The sequence below is a fragment of the Gopherus evgoodei genome, chromosome 3 (assembly GCF_007399415.2).
Source record: "Gopherus evgoodei ecotype Sinaloan lineage chromosome 3, rGopEvg1_v1.p, whole genome shotgun sequence".
NCBI classification, from domain to species: Eukaryota; Metazoa; Chordata; order Testudines; family Testudinidae; genus Gopherus; species Gopherus evgoodei.
Window position 1 is genome coordinate 115,245,334 of NC_044324.1, and position 19,309 is coordinate 115,264,642.

At 47.9% G+C, this 19,309-nt stretch overlaps 1 protein-coding gene across 1 annotated transcript in view; it reads right to left on the bottom strand.

Moving 5' to 3' along the window:
- Positions 1–10,405: 10,405 nt before the first annotated feature.
- Positions 10,406–19,309, bottom strand: part of IL22RA2 (interleukin 22 receptor subunit alpha 2) — a 28,279-nt gene continuing 19,375 nt past the window's right edge. Inside the window, exon 6 of the mRNA XM_030554255.1 lies at positions 10,406–11,047. The gene's annotated coding sequence lies outside the window, so the exon portion shown is untranslated. The remainder of the gene's footprint in view (positions 11,048–19,309) is intronic.

Below are 19,309 nucleotides of genomic sequence, written 5' to 3' on the forward strand. Positions count from 1 at the left end.
TTTAGCGCCTATGTGATTGCCGGCTTGTATTCCTTGGTCAATGCACTTTGTAATTCATTGAGCTTCCATCCTAATAATGTGCCCATAACAAGAAAGCTGCCAAAGCCGTGACACTGCAGATGGAGGCGGCTGGTGGGTTGAGTTATGAAAATCTACATTGCTGATCTTGTCCTGCTGCTTAACATGGAGCAGCTGAAGAGGTACATTCCCACTGTGAAGGTGTTTCTACTGAACCCAACCACCGGCAACAATCTGGTCAGTTGATTTTGAAGCTGAAATGGCCAAGAGTTTGTCTCTGCCATTGAGGTGAAAATGACTGATGAAACTTGGTGAAAAGGCTATCCTAGTAGCCTTCATGTTGGCAGCAGATGTGAAATAGACCTATATTTTTATATAAGAGAAGGAAAGATTTGGTATGTGAGAAACATCTAGCATAACTTTATCATTCTTAACAGTGCCCGGGGAAAGGGGATGGGGTGGACGAAGTAGCCATTGCTTGCCATGGGGCACAAATAGCTTATTAGCTATTAGGCTGCTTTCTGGATAGCCTGGTTGCATGATCCTATCACAGACTCCCCATCCAGATACCATAAATAGGTCTCTAAACTGCATGAATCCCCATCTCTCAAGAGGCCACTATGGCTATGTGTTATAATTAATCAGTTATATTGCTGTAGTGCCTAGAGGCTTCTACTAGTGTGTTTGGTTTAAAAGCAACAAGTCTATTTTTCAGATTTCACACTAGAATTATTGTTCATCTTAGATCAAGTGCGACAGATGTAGAGGGTCTTGTATGCTGGCAAGAAATATCAATGGAAGGGGACAAAAAGTCTCAAACCATTTGTGATGGGGCAAGGCCAGATGGCTACAGTAAAGTACTGAGGAACAGGCATGTTAGCCCCAGGCTAAACAAATCCCTAGTACCATGGTAACCAAATGGCAGTTGCTCCAGGTTAATCAAGGCACCTGGAGCCAATTAAGATCTTTCTAGAAGGCAGTGGAGATAGCTACTTTGATTAGAACAGCTGCAGCCAATCAAGGCAGGCTAATCAGGGCACCTGGGTTTAAAAAGGAGCTCGCTCCAGTCAGGGAGGGAGGAGGAGGAGTGTGTGTGAGAGGAGCTGGGAGCAAGAGGCACAAGGAGCTGTGACTAAGAGGGTGTGTTACTGGAGGACTGAGGAATTATCAGACAATCAAGCATTATCAGACACCAGGAGGAAGGTCCTTTGGTGAGGATAAAGAAGGTGTTTGGAGGAGGCCTTGGGGAAGTAGCCTAGGGAGTTGTAGCTGTCATGTAGCTGTTACAGGAGGCACTATAGACAGCTGCAATCCACAGGACTCCCGGGCTGGAACCCAGAGTAGAGGGTGGGCCTGGGTTCCCCCCAAACCTCCCAACTCCTGATCTGACACAGGAGGAGTTGACCCAGACTGTGGGTTCCACCAGAGGGGAAGATCACTGAGGTGAGCAAATCTGCCAATAAGCGCAGGACGCACCAAGGTAGAGGAGGAACTTTGTCACACATTGTACTTCATAGATATGTTTTTGACTCTTGCAAAGTGCCCTTACAGGAAATTTGTAGAAGGGCCTATACTATTAGATAGGATTGACCAGAGCGTTTATTATTAAACACACACTTTTTTATTAGACCAGCACTATTATTTGCACAAACATTATATTAGCACCCAGAGGGTCCCATCAGAACTGAGACCTCCATTGTGCCAGGTGCTGTAGAAACACTTCATTAGAGACCTTGCTGCCCCAAGAGCTCACTGTTTAGTTTAAGAACTAGTGCAGCCTGTAGGTGTGAAACAATTGAAAGAAACAGGAGGGGCAAATGAGAGGAACAGTGATAAAAAGACGTGGAGACACAGATTAGCCATGTGTGCAGAGCTAGACAGCTTCAAATCAATTAATAAAAGACCAAGGTATGCATATACTGAAAATCAGTGTCCAAACTCTCTATGATGTACTAATTGGTTACTGATATTTCATGAGTCAATGGCTACTGGCAGCCAGAGGTGTAATAGCTAGTTTTTGGAAAAGGAGAGAGCCCCCAGTCTTAGTGGTATGAAAAAGTAAAGTATGGGAGATGATTTCAGTGGAAAAAATGACAAACAGCCTTATACCAGGATCAAGTAGATTTTTTTAATGTATAATTTCTATTTTTGGAATTTGAACAAAATTAATACACAAATAACGTGTCTAAATCTTGCAAACTCTTTCTGCAGAACATCTCCAAGATATGACATTTCCTATTTGTCCACACAGGTAAAACTCTCCTTCAGACTCCAATCATCTCAGTTACTGCGGGCATGGCTACACTGGAGAGTTGCAGCGCTGCAACTCACTCTGTGTCCACACTTGCAAAGCACGGCCAGCACTGCAACTCCCTGGTTGCAGCGCTGGCTGTACACCTGGTTTGCTTGGGGTGTAGCGATTCCAGCACTGGTGATGCAGCGCTGATCATCAAGTGTAGCCACCAAAAGCACTGTTATTGGCCTCCAGGGTATTAGAAGGTATCCCAGAATTCCTGTCCACAACAAACCGGAAGAATGGCTGATCTCCGATCTCCCTATAGCTACTTAGCTAAAAAACAAACACAGCTGCTCTTTGCTCCAGTGAGCGGAGGCAGGGGAATTGCTTTGGAATGTTCACAGCTGTTTGCTTGAGGAGAGAGGGGAGGGGTAGTGTTGAGAAGCTGCTTATATGGTCTAAAGACTATTTAGGAGTGCATAATTTGCATTTAGTGAATAAGAGACAGGTGGGGGAAAGGTCAAAACTTTTAAAATAATTGAAGGTAGGTGCTGTGTATCTTCCAGTCCTTAGAACCTGCAAGGCAGGGAGCTGAGAACAGCGTCAGCTCCAAAAATCCACTCTCTCTGTCTCCCCCACGCTCCCTGTCACACTCCACCCCACTCCCCTCTTTTGAAAAGCACGTTGCAGCCACTTGAACGCTGGGATAGCTGCCCACAATGCACCACTCCCAACAGTGCTGCAAATGTGGCCACACTGCAGCGCTGGTAGCTGTCAGTGTGGCTACACTGCAGCGCTGTCCCTACACAGCTGTACGAACACAGCTGTAACTCCCAGCGCTGCACATCTCCAAGTGTAGCCATCATGGGTGGTGGGTGACACTTCCCCTTGGAGATGCGAGCTCCTTGTCCTGCTTCCTCCACCACAGCCTCACCCACACTCCACCCCCTGTTCTGCCCCAGGCCCTGTCTCCGCCCACCGCTGACTTGCTGCTCACCTTTTCACCCCCCTTGTGAGGTCCCCCCTCCACTAACCTCCTCCCCTGCCCAATTGCTGCTTGCTCATCTGCTGCTCGCCTTCTCACCCCCCTGCCCACCATGAGACTCCCCACAACTTCTGTATAGCTTGCTCACCACCACCTCACCCTGCCGCTGCTCCCCCCCCCCGCCCCCCGGTGAGACCCGTCCCCCTTTTCACCTTAAAGCACTAATAACATTCTCCAAGGGAACGGAACAGCTATAGCTCAATTGCCAGATGATTCTCCTCTGCATGGCAGGGAGTTTGGTGTGTGCTGTATAGAGGGAGACAAAAAGCAGGCTACCTGCACCAACCTGAAACCTAATCTCTCCTTTTGAAAAAGTGCTTGTCATTGACAGCCTGCATTAGGGCAGTAGTTTTGTAAGCAGAGTTAGGATGAGCGCTACCCTGACATCTGGTGGTGAATTGTAGAGTGCATGGAAAGAATTTCAAGAATTGCATTGGCATCCACCCCACAGCAGCTTGGGATGGTGATTTTTAACAGCTTTGGGATCCCCAATTTCTTTGTTATTGGGGCAGGAAAAAAAAATTGTCACCCTGATTGTGTGAATGGGGAGCTGTGGGACTGCTTTGTGACAGAAATGACTCAACCTCAGTTGGGTGGTACTTGCTAAACATGGGACATGGGTTCCAAAACCCCATGAATAGAGAGAGGTTGGGGACTGGTGTGTGTACCTGATGGTATGGGCCCCTTTTGAGGGTCTGGAACACCAACTGCACATCCTCCTCTCTCCACTGTTAAAGAGGCAAGCTAATTTTTGATTCTATTAGGAGTCCATCTAGAGACTACTGAGCTGAATTCATGTTGGGCCAATGGTGCACCAGCACCAGGGCTCCCCTGGTAAGAGCTGAAATCACTGAAAGAGCTGAACTGAGATCATGGAGTGCTGTGTTAACTAGTGTGGGAGCCTGAAGACCTATTGTTAAGCGACTGGCAGAGCAGTTTGCAGCATGTTGGAGCAGCCCGTGGAACAGTGAGCGGAGTGAAGTGGTTTGCAGGAACAGCTGGAGGAGCGGCACACTGGTGTGGTGGAGCTGGTCATGGTGAAGGCTGCAGCAGAACTCCATGGAGAGGCGGAGCAGTTGGCCCTGGCCCATGTAAGGTGCCCCTTAACACCCGGTGTGGACTTCCCCACCCCTTTCCACCCAGGCTGGGGGGGGGGGTAACACTCTGCAGATAAACTCTTGAATTCTGGGGTGGCACTGACCAGAGACTTTTGGGTTGTTGGACTTTGGGGTGATTGGACTTAAGACCCTAAGGGGAAAAGGACATTGCCAAACATACCTGAGGTTGGGTTTTTTTGTTTGTTTATGGTTTGTGTTATAATCCTGTTTGTGGTGGTTCGCCAGTGGGATGCCACATTGTTTCCTTCCTTTATTAAAAAGATTTTGCTACACTCAGACTCCGTGCTTGCGAGAGGGGAAGTATTGCCTCCTAGAGGCGCCCAGGGGTGTGTGGTATGTAAGTGTCGCAGGTCACTGGGTGGGGGTTATGCATGGTGTTATTGAAAAGGAACCCCTGGATATTGAACCCGGCCCTTGTTGCTGCCAGTTCAGAGGGGCAGAAGGGTTACAGTTTAATCACCTTTCTTACATGGAATTCCCTGCCTGACTCGTTTACTTAAACTGGGTTTGAATAAAATCACTAGATCAGGAAATAAACTCACTGGCTATGTCAGCTCCTCCTTGAGCGAGCTTGGTGAAAAATACTTTTGCGTGGTACAGAGAATAACTGATGGGTCTCTTGGAAAGTGTGTCTAACCCCATAACATTTTTCTACAATATAAAAGCCTGCTGAATGTGGCCAAAAGGCTTCCTGGGCATTGGCAAATGCCTGTTAAAGGGCAATAATGCCATTTAACAGTTTCAGTGAGCTGCTATTAAGTCTCTGGTCTGCATAGGGTGACCAGCTGAGAGACATGGGGGAGGGGGTCCCCAGGAGAGGGAAAAAAGCCACCAGAGCATAGGAAAAATTGGTGGGGGCTGAGCACCCACTGGCAGCACCCCGCTGCACCGCACCAGCTCACCTCTGCCTCCCCTGAGCGGACTGCCATGTCCTGCTTCTTCCCCCTCCCTCCCAGTGCTTGTGCAGTCACAGAGCTTATTCGTGCAAGCCTGGGAGGGAGGGGGGAGGAGGTGGGGTCAGGGCAGGGATTTCGGGAGGGATCCAATGGGGCAGGAAGGGGGCGGAGTTGGGGCTGTGTTGGGGGCATGAGCCCCCGCTACCTGTGCACCGGAGTGCAAAATACCAGAACAATTCGCGTCCTGACTGAACATTGGTCGGGACATGGAACAAACAAGTAAATATCGGGACAGTCCCGGTAAAACTGGGACGTCTGGTCATCCTAGGACTGGAAGGCTTTTCCACTTTATAAAGTTACTCAGGAATCCCCTCTGCTTCTCACTCCCCCCCCCCCGCCACTGCCATCCTCACACATGCACACACAGCGCCTCGCAGGGATGGGGGGGGTGAGGAAGAGGGATTGCCAGCAGCTGCAGAAGCCTCCTAAATGGAAGAGGGTGGAGTGGAAGAGAGGAGAGAAGGAAGACTCACCAGGCAGCGGCGGCAGCAGCAGCAGGCTGTGGGAGCCTCCAGGAAGGGTCAGAGCAGGGAGAGGAAGACCAGGAGGGGGGCAGGTGTGAAAGTAGAATGAATTATATTGTAAAAATAAGAATGGACTAAAGAAAAGCTGTATGTACCTTTAAGCAGAAATAAGGAATGTTGAATTACAGGTGTCAGGAAAAGAAACATTAAGGCATAAACAATGAGTCCGCTTAAGCTGATAGTGGAAAATTAACAGGAGAGAGATAATAGTTAGTAAGGAAATAAGATATGCATGTCTAGCCCAGGTAAACTTATCAGATTCTGCTTCCTTTATCTTGTTAAATTTGCATCCTTTTATCTGTATAAATAAGATAGTTTGTGTCTTGCATGGTACTCACATTATCTGGGTGTATTAGCAGAGCACTGTGCTAATAAAACAAATTGTGAGTCTGAGTCTGACTTTGACACAGGATACCACAATCCAGGTGTTGGGCAGCAGGGACGGCTGTGCTAGGGGAGGCACCGCCTCCCTTTGCCTATTATACCTGCCACCCATGTGCATCATCCTTTTCTCTGGCCTTGACAAGTGCCACATTGACCCGCTCCTAGCCTAGATGGATTACCTCGGACAGAGATTTTTTTTTTTTTAAATCTAAATACAGTATCTCCCAGGATGGCTCAGTCAAGGTTTGGATGGTGCTTTGTAGCTACATGGACCAGTACAATATAAATGCTAAATATAACATGAAAAAATTTCACATTTTTATACATTTGGATTGTGTTGTTCAGACTGAACTAATTCACTTTAAATTATAACTCTTACGTAAATTGCAGTAAATGTGGTTGAGTAACCGGATACATTAATAACGAACCATTTTATATCAGTTTTACATGATACCTTGCTGCCAGTTCCTTTCATCTAATTTACGGTAACTGGTGATGCAATGTGGGATTAGATAGAAGCTCCTTTGTTGCAGTTTTCACAAGTCACTTCCCTTCTCCACCCCACCGCACCTAAAGGGCATTGAGTGAGATTCAAGGCTGGAAATCCTTTTCTCTGCTGAGCATGATGATCAATAGAAACTGATTTCTTAGACTGAGAGGAAGCAAGTCTTGTGGATGGTGATTCAGATGCTGGTTTACCATGAATTTCACCCACTTTTACAAACATCCTCTTTGTCCTACCTAACTGTCATTGATAGAATGAGGGGGCGGTTCCTTTATGACTTTTGGATTAGCTCACATTTCAGTGGGTTTGGTCATTTAGCTCCTACCCAGTCATAGGTTGGCTTTGCTAACACAAATGCTATGTCTACACTACAGCCGGGATCGATGCGCTGAGATCGATCCATTGGTGGTCAATTTAGCAGGTCTAGTGAAGGCCTGCCAGATTCACAGAAGATCGCTTTCCAGTCGACCCCTGTACTCTACCCTCAATGAGAAGAGTAAGGTAAGTCGATTGGGAGAGTGTCTCCCATCAACCCCCTGCAGCGTAGATCCCGCAGTAACTCAGCCTAAGGTACAATCGACTCCAGCTATGTTATTCACATGGCTGGAGTTGTGTAGCATAGGTTGACTTACCATGGTAGTATAGACATAGCCAAAGTTACACCTGAGCTTTGAAGGCAGAACACTGCCTTGGTGGGGATGGGATAGTGGGGGGGGGGGAGGAAAGACTGTGTGGCTACCCCTGCACTACACACCAGTGTTGGCAGTGTGTAGTGTATGTGGAGATGCATGCTGCCGTGAAAAGCAAGCTGCATCCACACTGCTGTGTGTACCTCCACATGCTGTCAGTGAAAGACTCCAGCAGTGGGAAAAGGCTTCAGCAGCTCCCCACTGCTGGAACCTTTCATTGTGCAGAAGAAAGGCTTGAAGGGGGGGTAGGGAAGGAAGTGGGGAAACCACCCCCCTGCCAGAGCCTTTCCCTGTGGAAGCGGAAGGCTCAGGCAGTGGGACACACTGCTAAAAAGAGCAGTGTAGAGAGGGAGGCACTGCTTGAGTGAGTAAAGAGCCATGAAGGGTACCAACCCAGGTACACACCCACATCCTGCAGGTGTGTCTTTGCTTGCCTGAGCTGTGCCTTGCTGGCTATACTGCTATTTATGCCCATACTGGGGGCAGGGGGTAGTATGCTACATGCTGCCAAAAAGCATGAAATGTAGACATACCTGGTGTGTTTTTAAAAACAGCACACATTTTCTCTAGAGGTTGTATTTTGTTATTTACATTGTTCTGCTAGGATGCAACTGTTTACTCCTGGGGGAATTCTGTGCCATTGCGCAATGCAGAATTTGATGTTTTCCCCTGCAAAATTGGGGCTGCGGGGCTGCAGAGCTGCTGGCAGCCACTAGGGGCTGCTGGACTTCAGAGTCCAGCTCACAGTGAGCAGAGCACCCAGCCCCAGGGGGATGGAGACTGCACATTCTGGCTGCCTGGCTTGATCCTCATCTGCCTGGGGACGGGATAGGGGCTGGGAAACCCAGCTGTGGCAAAGGGTGGGGAAAGGCAGGGCCACAGTGCACCACATCCCTGGTTGGACAGTGAAGAAGCTAGTGGGAGTAAAGCCTCTGAGGGGAGGAAGGTATGGGTGTCTGGGCTGGGGTGTGCCCCATGGCTGGTCTAGGGGCAAGGGGATGCATGGGCTCTGGGGAGGGAGATGGGTGCGTGGGCTCTGAGGGTGCCCCGTGACTGGGCTTTGGAGGGAAGGAGATTCCATGGGCTCTGGGGGTGCCCCATGACTGGGCTTTGGAGGGAAGGGGGTGTGTGGGCTCTGGGGGTGCCCGGTGGTTGAGTTCTGAGGGAATGAGGGTGCCCCATGGCTGGGCTCTGGGTGAGGGGATGTAGGTGTCTAGGCTCTCAGGGTGTCCTATGGCTAGGCTCTGGGGTGCAGGTGTCTGGGCTCTGAGGGGTGCCTTGCAGCTGGGTTTTGGAGGAAAGGGGAGTATGGGTGTCTGGGCTTTGGGGGACCCCCTGCAGCCCTCTCCAGCACCCACCAACTGCACTTGGGTTGTCATAGTGGTTTCTTTAACTCCTTATTCCTGGGGGAATCTTTGTTGTTGTTGTTGTCTATATTGACAAGTAATTTGAAGTAAATTAGCAAAATATTTGAAACTGGTGCAATATTGTGTTCTTTTAACAAATGAAATGCACAATTTTTTATTTTTTAGCGTAGGATTCCCCCAGGAGTAGCAACTCCACAGCACTTTTCTTTTGGTGGTGTGTAGTGTACTTACACGTGTAATCCACCTAGCCCCGGTAATAAACAACAGTATAGAAGTTGAGGCATGGCTTAGGCAAGTACAGACCCACCTAAAGGATGTAAGGCTGCACCTGGCTAAGTACCCTACATGGCTGTCTACTCAGCCAAGCTGTGCCTCTGTCTATACTGCTATGTTTAGCCAAATAGTGTCCTACTGCCTCCCACCACTGGAGCCCTTCCCTGCTGCAGGGAAAGACTCCACCAATGGGAAATGTCTATGACAGAGGGGAAAGGCTCTGGAGGGGGTGGGGTTGTGATGGGTTCCTCCCAAGGTGTCACCTGCAACTAGGGTGCCACTGAGCTCAACTGACCCACCAACCTGGACTCCCTTTACATGTAGCTACATACAGATGCTGAGATCAGCTCTGCATGGGAAGGCTTCAGCTAAGGAACTGCCCAACTGCTCAAGTGCACACCCCCCCTTGGGGGCGTAAACCCAAAATTATACTGTCTTGTGCTGCACAGAGATCTGTACAGTGTAGCTCATGAAATTTGCCCCCTCTCTCAACATTGAGAGAGAATATACAAAGCTTTTTGTCCCAAGTTATAACTGCCACACACTGGTTTGTGATAAAGCAAAAGCAAAATTTATTAACTACAAAAGAGATTTTAAATGATTATAAGGAATAGCAAACAGATCAAAGCAGGTTACCTAACAAATAAACAAAAATGCAATCTAAACTAAATATACTAAAGAGATTGGATATAAGTAGCAAATTCTCACCCAAAATGATGATTTAAGATGGCTGAAGGCTCTTGAGGTGCAAGCTGCATTTGCTTGCAGCTTAAAAACCCCAGAAATCCCTCTAGCCTGGGTCCAGCACTTCCCCCAGTACAGTCTTTGTTCACCAGGTGTTTCCAAGAGTCTCTTCTTGGCAGGGAGTCGGTGAAGAATCATGATGATGTCACTCCCCTGCCTTATATAGCTTTTGCATAGGGTGGGAATCCTTTGTCTCTAAGGTTGGATCCCATGCCCAGTCAGTGGAAAAACAGTGGTATTCCAAGATGGAGTCCAGTACCAGGTGATCTGGTCACATACCCCTGTAATGTCATAGCAGCCATGACTCAGAAGCTGTTTAGTGTCCTTAGGAAGGCCTCCCAGTAGGAGATTAGCCTCTTCTAAGACCTTTTGTTTTCTCAAATGGTCCTTCCCAGCCAGCCAGCCATCTAGACTGAGTGCATTCTGCCTACTGGGCGCTCTCCACATGTAAACATACTTGTAATGCAGATACATGGTCAATATTCCTAACTTCAGATACAAAAATGATACATGCATACAAATAGGATAATCAGATTCAGTAAATCATAACCTTTTAAATGATCTCACATGACCTATCTTATATAAAATACATCATAGTTATGCCATAATCACATCAGAATAATATTACTGTGAAGAAGATGGGGTGTAACATCACACGGGTTTCCCTGCTGTCTCCCACCATCCAGAGCCTTTCCTCCCTACAGTGAACAGCTCTGGCAGTGTTGAGCTGCTGAAACCTTTCCCCGCTCCCAGAGCCTGTCGCTGCAGCCTGTAACTATCTACACGCTGCTGCTTGTGATGTGTAGCATAGATATAGAAATAAAGAATTGAAATTTTTTAATTCCAAGACTCAAAAAGAAAAATGAATTCTAGAAATGATCCTCCTGCATATTTTCAACCACCAGAGGATCTCAAACATATAAAAAGGTTTCCAATGAAATGATTTATGCTGTACCTGGCAAGAATGTATAAATTGGATATGTTTTAACATGTGATAAGTAAAGATTTTATTTCCCGTGCTCCATGTTACATTGATTTGATTTGGTGAAGCATCAGAGTCCATTGGTTATTTTAAAGGCATTTGAATGTAGACTTGTAAATGTTAAAAAATACAGAAGTCCACTTGATCACTAGAGCCGGTACAGAAAGAAGCATTGAATATATCCTCTTCCACTGTTATCTGTAATGCTAGGAGTAAAAAAAAAGAATGGAAAAGTCACCAGAGCACTGTTAGCCAAATATACAACAAACCTTATGATACTGAGCTAACCCTTTTTGCAGTGTGTTCAGTTATCCCTAGCCTCTGTTTGCCAGAAGCTGGGAATGGGCGATAGAGGATGGATCACTTGATGATTACCTGTTCTGTTCATTGCCTCTGGGGCACCTGGCATTGGCCACTGTCAGAAGACAGGATACTGGGCTAGATGGACCTTTGGTCTGACCCCACATCATAATAATTCAAGGGGAAGAGTACGTGGCTAAAAGATAATGGCAACACAGACCCAAATCCTGCATTCCTTTGTAGGCAGAACTTCCCCCCAAATAGTTCTGAGACTGCATGTGACACAAGATGCCAGCCTGGAACAGCTGGAGCTTTTCAGATAGAAGCAGCTACTCCATCACTGAAAGCAAATTCTTCAGTACCACATCTACCTCTGTAGAAAATGCCACTGAGTGAATTTTCTGAGAAGACCATCACTCTGCAGTCTAACATGAAACTGACAAGGAGGACAGTCTTGGGGTTAAGGCACTGCCATGGCACTTAGAGTATATGTGTTCAGTTCCTGGCACCTCCACACCTTTCGTTTGTGAGCTTGAGCAAGTCATAAAAGGCAGATCCAAAGCCAATTGATGAAAGTGACTTGAGTGCACTTGGGATCAAGCCTTGAATCTCTCTCTGCCACAGCTCCTGTCAAATGGGATTAATACGAATTCCCTGTCGCTAACATTTGTGAAACACTGATATGCTGTGGTGAGAGGCCATATAAATGGATAAAACAGATTTATTGCTGTGGTTTTTCAGATAAAGTCACTGCGTTTGTTCTCTACTTTAGATTGGGCAAAGGAAAATTTGATAGTTGATACCTAAAAAGCACATGGCTTGGAAATATAACAAATGAGAACATAAAGTATGAAGTGTTCCATAGGAGGATCCAGACACTAACTACTGTTAGAAGTTTGGGTGGAGCTTTGTAAATCCCTAACAACAAACAACTTTTATAGCCCCTCATTGTGCCACAGCTTTACAATCACTAAGGGCATGTCTACACTTGCCATTTAAAGTGCAAAAAAAGCCAGTCACTCACTTCTCGTAACTTGTTCTTTGAGATATGTTGTTCATGTCTATTCCAATCAGGTGTGTGTACAATGGCCGGATGATTTTTCCCTTAGCAGCATCCATCGGGTTGGCCTGGGCTCCCTCTGGAGTTGCGCCTTCATGGCGGTCAATATAGAGCCTTGCTGACCCCCCACGCTTTCATTTCCTTCTTGCTGACTACTCCAACAGAATGGTAGGAGGGTGGGTATTGGAATGGACATGAACAACACATCTCGAAGAACAACAGTTACAAGAAGTGAATAACAGTTCTTCCTTCTTCGAGTGCTTGTTCATGTCCAGTCAGGTGACTCCCAAGCCAAGTTCAGGAGGTGGGATCGGAGCTGTCCATTGACAGGAACACTGTTCTTCCAAAGGCCGCATCGTTTCTGGCCTGCTGGGTAGTCGCATAACGTGCAGCAAAAGTGTGTATGGAGACCACGTCACCGCTCTGCAGATTTCCTGGGTGGGAACCTGAGTCAGGAATGCTGTCAATGAAGCCTGCACCCTGGTAGAGAGCGCAGTAATTGGCAGTGCAGGAACACCTGCCAGGTTGTAGAACTCATGGATACAGGACATGATCCATTATGAGATGCGTTGGGGTGAAACCAGCTGACCTTTCATCCTGTCCACCACTACCACAAACAGCTGAATTTACTTTCTGAACGGTTTCATTCTCTCAATATAAAAGGCCAGAGCCCTGTGGACATCCTGAGAGTGGAGTCTCTGCTCCCTGCCACTGGAATTGAGGTTTAGGGTAGAAAACCGTGAGAAAGATGTCCTGGTTGATGTGAAACTGCGAGAAGACCTTTGGGAGGAAAGCAGCTTGAGGCCTGAGTGAACCTTGTCCTTATAGGACACGGTGTAGGGAGGGTCTGATGTCAAGGCCCTGACTCAGACATCCTCCTGGCTGAGGTTATTTCTATCAGGAACGCGACCTTGTAAGAGAGGTAGAGCAGGGAGTATGTTGCTAAAGGCTCAAAGGGGGGCCCCCATGAGCCTTTAAAGGACCAAGCTGAGGTCCCAGACAAGGACCAGCTGACGGACATGAGGGTATAACCTGTTGAGCCCCTTCAGGAATCGGCTGACCATGGGGTTAGCAAATACTGAGTGGTCCTGCACGCCTGGGTGGAAGGCCGAGATGGCGGCTAGGTGTACCCGTATAGAAGATGACGAGAGACTCTCCTGCTTCAGATGGAGGAGGTAGTCAAGAATCTGCGGCATTGAAGCCAGTGTCAGAGGCAAATGGCGCTGCGCCGACCAGACTGAGAATCTCTTCCACTTGGCAAGGTACATGGCTCTTGTAGAGGATTTCCTACTACCAAGGAGGACCTGTCTGACGTGGTCTGAACAGAAAAGCTCCAATGGATTTAACCACGGAGCTTCCATGCCATAAGACGGAGCGACTCGAGGTTTGGGTGTTGGAGACATCCGTGATCTTGTGAGAGAAGGTCCGGGGACAGCGGCAAGGTAATCAGGGCTCCCAAGGACAAGTTGTCATAAACAGATAGCTAAGGGTTAATGTCTCTTTCACCTGAAACACCTGACCAGAGAACCAATCAGGAAACCGGATTTTTTCAACTTTGGGTGGAGGGAATTGTGTGTCTGGGTCTTTTGTCTGTCTGCCTGCTGTCTCTGAGCTTTGGAGAAGTAGTTCTATTTTCTAGTCTTCTGTTTCTAAGTGTAAGGACAAAGAGATCAGATAGTAAGTTCTATGGTTTCTTTTCTTTGGTATTTGCATGAATATAAGTGCTGGAGTGCTTTGATTTGTATTCTTTTTGAATAAGGCTGTTTATTCAATATTCTTTTAAGCAATTGACCCTGTGTTGTATCATCTTAATACAGAGAGAACATTTGTATTTTTTCTTTCTTTTTTATATAAAGCTTTCTTTTAAGACCTGTTGGAGTTTTCTTTACTTCAGGGAAATTGAGTCTGTACTCACCAGGGAATTGGTGGGAGGAAGAAATCAGGGGAGGTCTGTGTGTGTTGAATTGGCTAGCCTGATTTTGCATTCCCTCTGGGGAATAGGAAAGTCCTTTTTGTTCCCAGGACTGGGGAACGGAGAGGGGGAATCACTCTGTGTAGTTTCACAGAGCTTGTGTCTGTGTATCTCTCCAGGAGCATCTGGGGGGGGGGGGAAGGGAAAAAGGATTATTTCCCTTTGTTGTGAGACTCAAGGGATTTGGGTCTTGGGGTCCCCAGGGAAGGTTTTTCAGGGGGACCAGAGTGCCCCAAAACACTCAAATTTTTTGGGTGGTGGCAGCAAGTACCAGGTCCAAGCTGGTAACTAAGCTTGGAGGCTTTCATGCTAACCCCCATATTTTGGACGCTAAGGTCCAAATCTGGGAATAAGGTTATGATATGGTGTAGCAGCGGCGGGATATAGACAGAATCCAGAAGCCAGTAGGAATATTATATTTTTCTTTTCTCTGCTAAGGGCTTTTTAGCAGAGAGAAACAGTTTGGTTTTAAAAGGGAACCAGAGAGAATTTTTTTTTCTGCTCTCTCTAGCAGTTTGTGGTTTGCATGTTAAGGGAGAAGACTGTTGAGGGTCTTTTGTCATGCAATAGCCCTCCCATTAGGAGGCAAGTACCAGCACTTATATGCATGCAAATAAAGTGGTTTTTCTGGTTTCCCTTCATTGAACATTAGCTAGAGAGAGAAAAGGAAAAAAGCACTGTTGCTAGGCAGACTTCAGGAGGCAACAGAGAGCCTGCAGTTCAGAAGATAAACACCGGAGGGCACCCCAACACAAGAAAACAGGAACCATGACTTCTAAGGCAAAGATTGACGCCGAAGAACAAATCAAAGAAGCTGAACACAGGCGACAGATGGAGATGAAAGAAAAGGAAGAAAGCATCAAACAGGCAGCCCAAGAGGCAGCACACAAAAGAAAACTAGAAGAAGAAGAGGTAGCCTACCGAAGGAAACAAGCAGAAGATGAGTTGGCCCACAGAAGGAAGCAAGAAGAAGAAGAGTTGGCCCACCGCCGAGAAATGGAAAAACAACAAAAAGAGAATGAAGAAAAGGAAAAACAGAGAAAACATGAACTGGACTTGGCAAAAGCTGGGCTGCATGTGCCAGCCAACCCTAACAACCCGGCGCCAATTATAGCTCCACAGCACAGGAAATTTCCCACCTACAAGGCAGGTGATGACACCGAGGCCTTCCTGGAAAATTTTGAAAGAGCTTGTCTTGGGTACAACATCCCCGAAGACCAGTACATGGTAGAATTAAGGCCACAACTCAGTGGACCTTTAGCAGAGGTGGCAGCTGAAATGCCTAAGCTGCAAATGAACGACTATAAACTTTTTCAAACCAAGGCCAGATACAGGATGGGGATAACCCCAGATCATGCCCGTCGGCGCTTCAGAACCCAAAAATGGAAACCAGAGGTGTCATTTCCCAAACACGCCTACTACATTGCAAAAAACTATGAGGCCTGGTTAACAGGAAATAACATTCAAACCTTGGAAGAAGTGAACCTCCTCATACAAATGGAGCAGTTCTTGGATGGTGTTCCTGAAGACATCACACGGTACATACAAGATAGAAATCCCAAAACTATCGCTGAGGCGGGGGAGATTGGAGCCAAATGGATGGAACTGGCAAAAAGCAAAAAAGCTACTGTCAAGGGGAATGATTACCCCAGGGGGCACACAGACCATAAACCCTACAACCGAGGACAGCCAAAGACCCTACATACCACCCAAGTAAAGCCACAGATACCCTACTCTTCAACCTCACCAGTCTCCAGTAACTCACCTCGGCCCAGTGACCCATCAGATGGAAGATGCTTAAGTGTAATGAACTGGGACATATCAAGGCCAACTGTCCCAAGAACACCATGCGAGTGCAATTCATTACACCACCATCACCCCAAAGATCCCCAGGCCCAGATGCCTCTCAAATACCCTTGGAGCGAAGGGAAAATTTGAGAGTGGGCGGAAAGAAGGTTACTGCGTGGAGAGACACGGGGGCACAAGTGTCAGCTATCCACCAATCCTTCGTTGACCCCAAATTCATCAACCCAAAGGCCAAAGTTACAATTTACCCCTTCATGTCACAAGCTGTAGACTTGCCTACAGCTCAACTGCCTGTCCAGTACAAAGGCTGGTCAGGAATGTGGACTTTTGCAGTCTATGACAATTATCCTATCCCCATGCTACTGGGGGAAGACTTGGCCAACCAGGTGAGGCGGGCCAAGAGAGTGGGAATGGTTACCCGTAGCCAAACCAGGCAAGCTTCCAGACCCATTCCTGTTCCTGAGCCGTCCACAGAGGCCCCGTCTGTGTTACCAGAGACCCAGACAGAGGTAGTGGACCCGGATTCCATGCCTACCACTGAAACAGCCACAGCATCTCCAGTCCCAGGCCCGGAACTGGAACAGCAACCAGCACCAGCAAGTGCAACCACATCTTCAAACTCAACGCCAGAGGGCGCCAGCGAGCCAGAACTGGCAGAAGCACACGACAGCCATACCCAAAAGGCTCAGCCAGAGCCTGAAATACCCTCAGGTGCACCAGCGGAGAGCGGTTCACCAGCAACGGAAACAACCCCATCACCTACATCGCTTCCAGAGGGACCAAGCCCAAGTCCACAGTCTGAGGAAGAACTGGTGACCCCAGCCTCAAGGGAACAGTTCCAGGCTGAGCAGGAAGCAGATGACAGCCTTCAGAAAGCGTGGGCGGCGGCACGGAGCACCCCACCGCCTCTCAGCTCTTCTAATCGATCCCGGTTTGTTATAGACCAAGGACTTTTATACAAGGAAATTCTTTCTGGTGGACACCGGGAAGAATGGCAGCCGCAAAAACAGTTGGTGGTTCCAACTAAGTACCGGGGGAAGCTCTTAAGCTTAGCCCATGATCATCCCAGTGGCCATGCTGGGGTGAACAGAACCAAGGACTGGTTGGGGAAGTCCTTCCACTGGGAGGGGATGGGCAAGGATGTTGCCAAGTATGTCCGGTCTTGTGAGGTATGCCAAAGAGTGGGTAAGCCTCAAGACCAGGTCAAGGCCCCTCTCCAGCCACTCCCCATAATTGAGGTCCCATTTCAGCGAGTAGCTGTGGATATTCTGGGCCCTTTCCCAAAAAAGACGCCCAGAGGAAAGCAGTACGTACTGACTTTAGTGGACTTTGCTACCCGATGGCCAGAAGCAGTAGCTCTAGGCAACACCAGGGCTAACACTGTGTGCCTGGCCCTAACAGACATCTTTGCCAGGGTAGGTTGGCCCTCTGACATCCTTACAGATTCAGGGTCTAATTTCCTGGCAGGGACCATGGAAAAACTGTGGGAAACTCATGGGGTGAATCACTTGGTTGCCACCCCGTACCACCATCAAACCAATGGCCTGATGGAAAGGTTCAATGGAACTTTGGGGGCCATGATAAGAAAATTCATCAACGAATTCTCCAATACTTGGGACCTAGTGTTGCAGCAGTTGCTGTTTGCCTACAGGGCTGTACCACATCCCAGTTTAGGGTTTTCACCATTTGAACTTGTGTATGGTCACGAGGTTAAGGGGCCATTACAGTTGGTGAAGCAGCAATGGGAGGGGTTTACGCCTTCTCCAGGAACTAACATTCTGGACTTTGTAAGCAACCTACAAAGCACCCTCCGACACTCTTTAGCCCTTGCTAGAGAGAACCTAAAGGATGCTCAGGAAGAGCAAAAGGCCTGGTATGACAGACATGCCAGAGAACGTTCCTTTAAGGTAGGAGACCAGGTTATGGTCTTGAAGGCGCAACAGGCCCATAAGATGGAAGCATCATGGGAAGGGCCATTCACGGTCCAAGAGCGCCTGGGAGCTGTAAACTACCTCATAGCATTTCCCAATTCCTCACTAAAGCCTAAAGTGTACCATGTTAATTCTCTCAAGCCTTTCTATTCCAGAGACTTACAGGTTTGTCAGTTTACAGTCCAGGGAGATGATGCTGAGTGGCCTGACGGTGTCTACTACGACGGGAAAAAAGACGGTGGCGTGGAAGAGGTGAACCTCTCAACCACCCTGGAACGTCTGCAGCGGCAACAAATCAAGGAGCTGTGCACTAGCTTCGCCCCATTGTTCTCAGCCACCCCAGGACGGACTGAACGGGCATACCACTCCATTGATACAGGTAATGCTCACCCAATCAGAACCCCACCCTACCGGGTGTCTCCTCATGCCCAAGCTGCTATAGAACGGGAGATCCAGAACATGCTACAGATGGGTATAATCCGCCCATCTACCAGTGCATGGGCATCTCCAGTGGTTCTGGTACCCAAACCAGATGGGGAAATACGCTTCTGCGTGGACTATCGTAAGCTAAATGCTGTAACTCGTCCGGACAACTATCCAATGCCACGTACCGATGAGCTATTGGAAAAGTTGGGACGTGCCCAGTTCATCTCTACAATAGACTTAACCAAGGGGTACTGGCAAGTACCACTAGATAAACCTGCCAAGGAGAGGTCAGCATTCGTCAGCCATGCGGGGGTGTATGAATTCAATGTCCTTCCTTTCGGCCTTCGAAATGCACCCGCCACCTTCCAGAGGCTGGTAGACGGTCTACTAGCTGGACTGGGAGAATTTGCAGTTGCCTACCTCGATGATGTGGCCATTTTTTCAGACTCCTGGCCCGAACACCTACTCCACTTGGAAAAGGTCTTTGAGCGCATCAGGCAGGCAGGACTAACTGTTAAGGCCAAAAAGTGTCAAATAGGCCAAAACAGAGTGACTTACCTGGGGCACCAGGTGGGTCGAGGAACCATAAACCCCCTACAGGCCAAGGTGGATGCTATCCAAAAGTGGCCTGTCCCAAGGTCAAAGAAACAGGTCCAATCCTTCTTAGGCTTGGCCGGATACTACAGGCGATTTGTACCACACTACAGCCAAATCGCTGCCCCATTGACCGACCTGACCAAAAAGACCCAGCCAAATGCCGTTAAGTGGACTGATGAGTGTCAAAAAGCCTTTACCCAACTTAAGGCAACACTCATGTCTGACCCTGTACTCAGGGCCCCGGATTTTGACAAGCCATTCCTAGTAACCACAGATGCATCTGAGCGTGGTATAGGAGCAGTGCTCATGCAGGAAGCAACAGATCACAACTTCCATCCTGTCGTGTTTCTCAGCAAGAAACTGTCTGAGAGGGAAA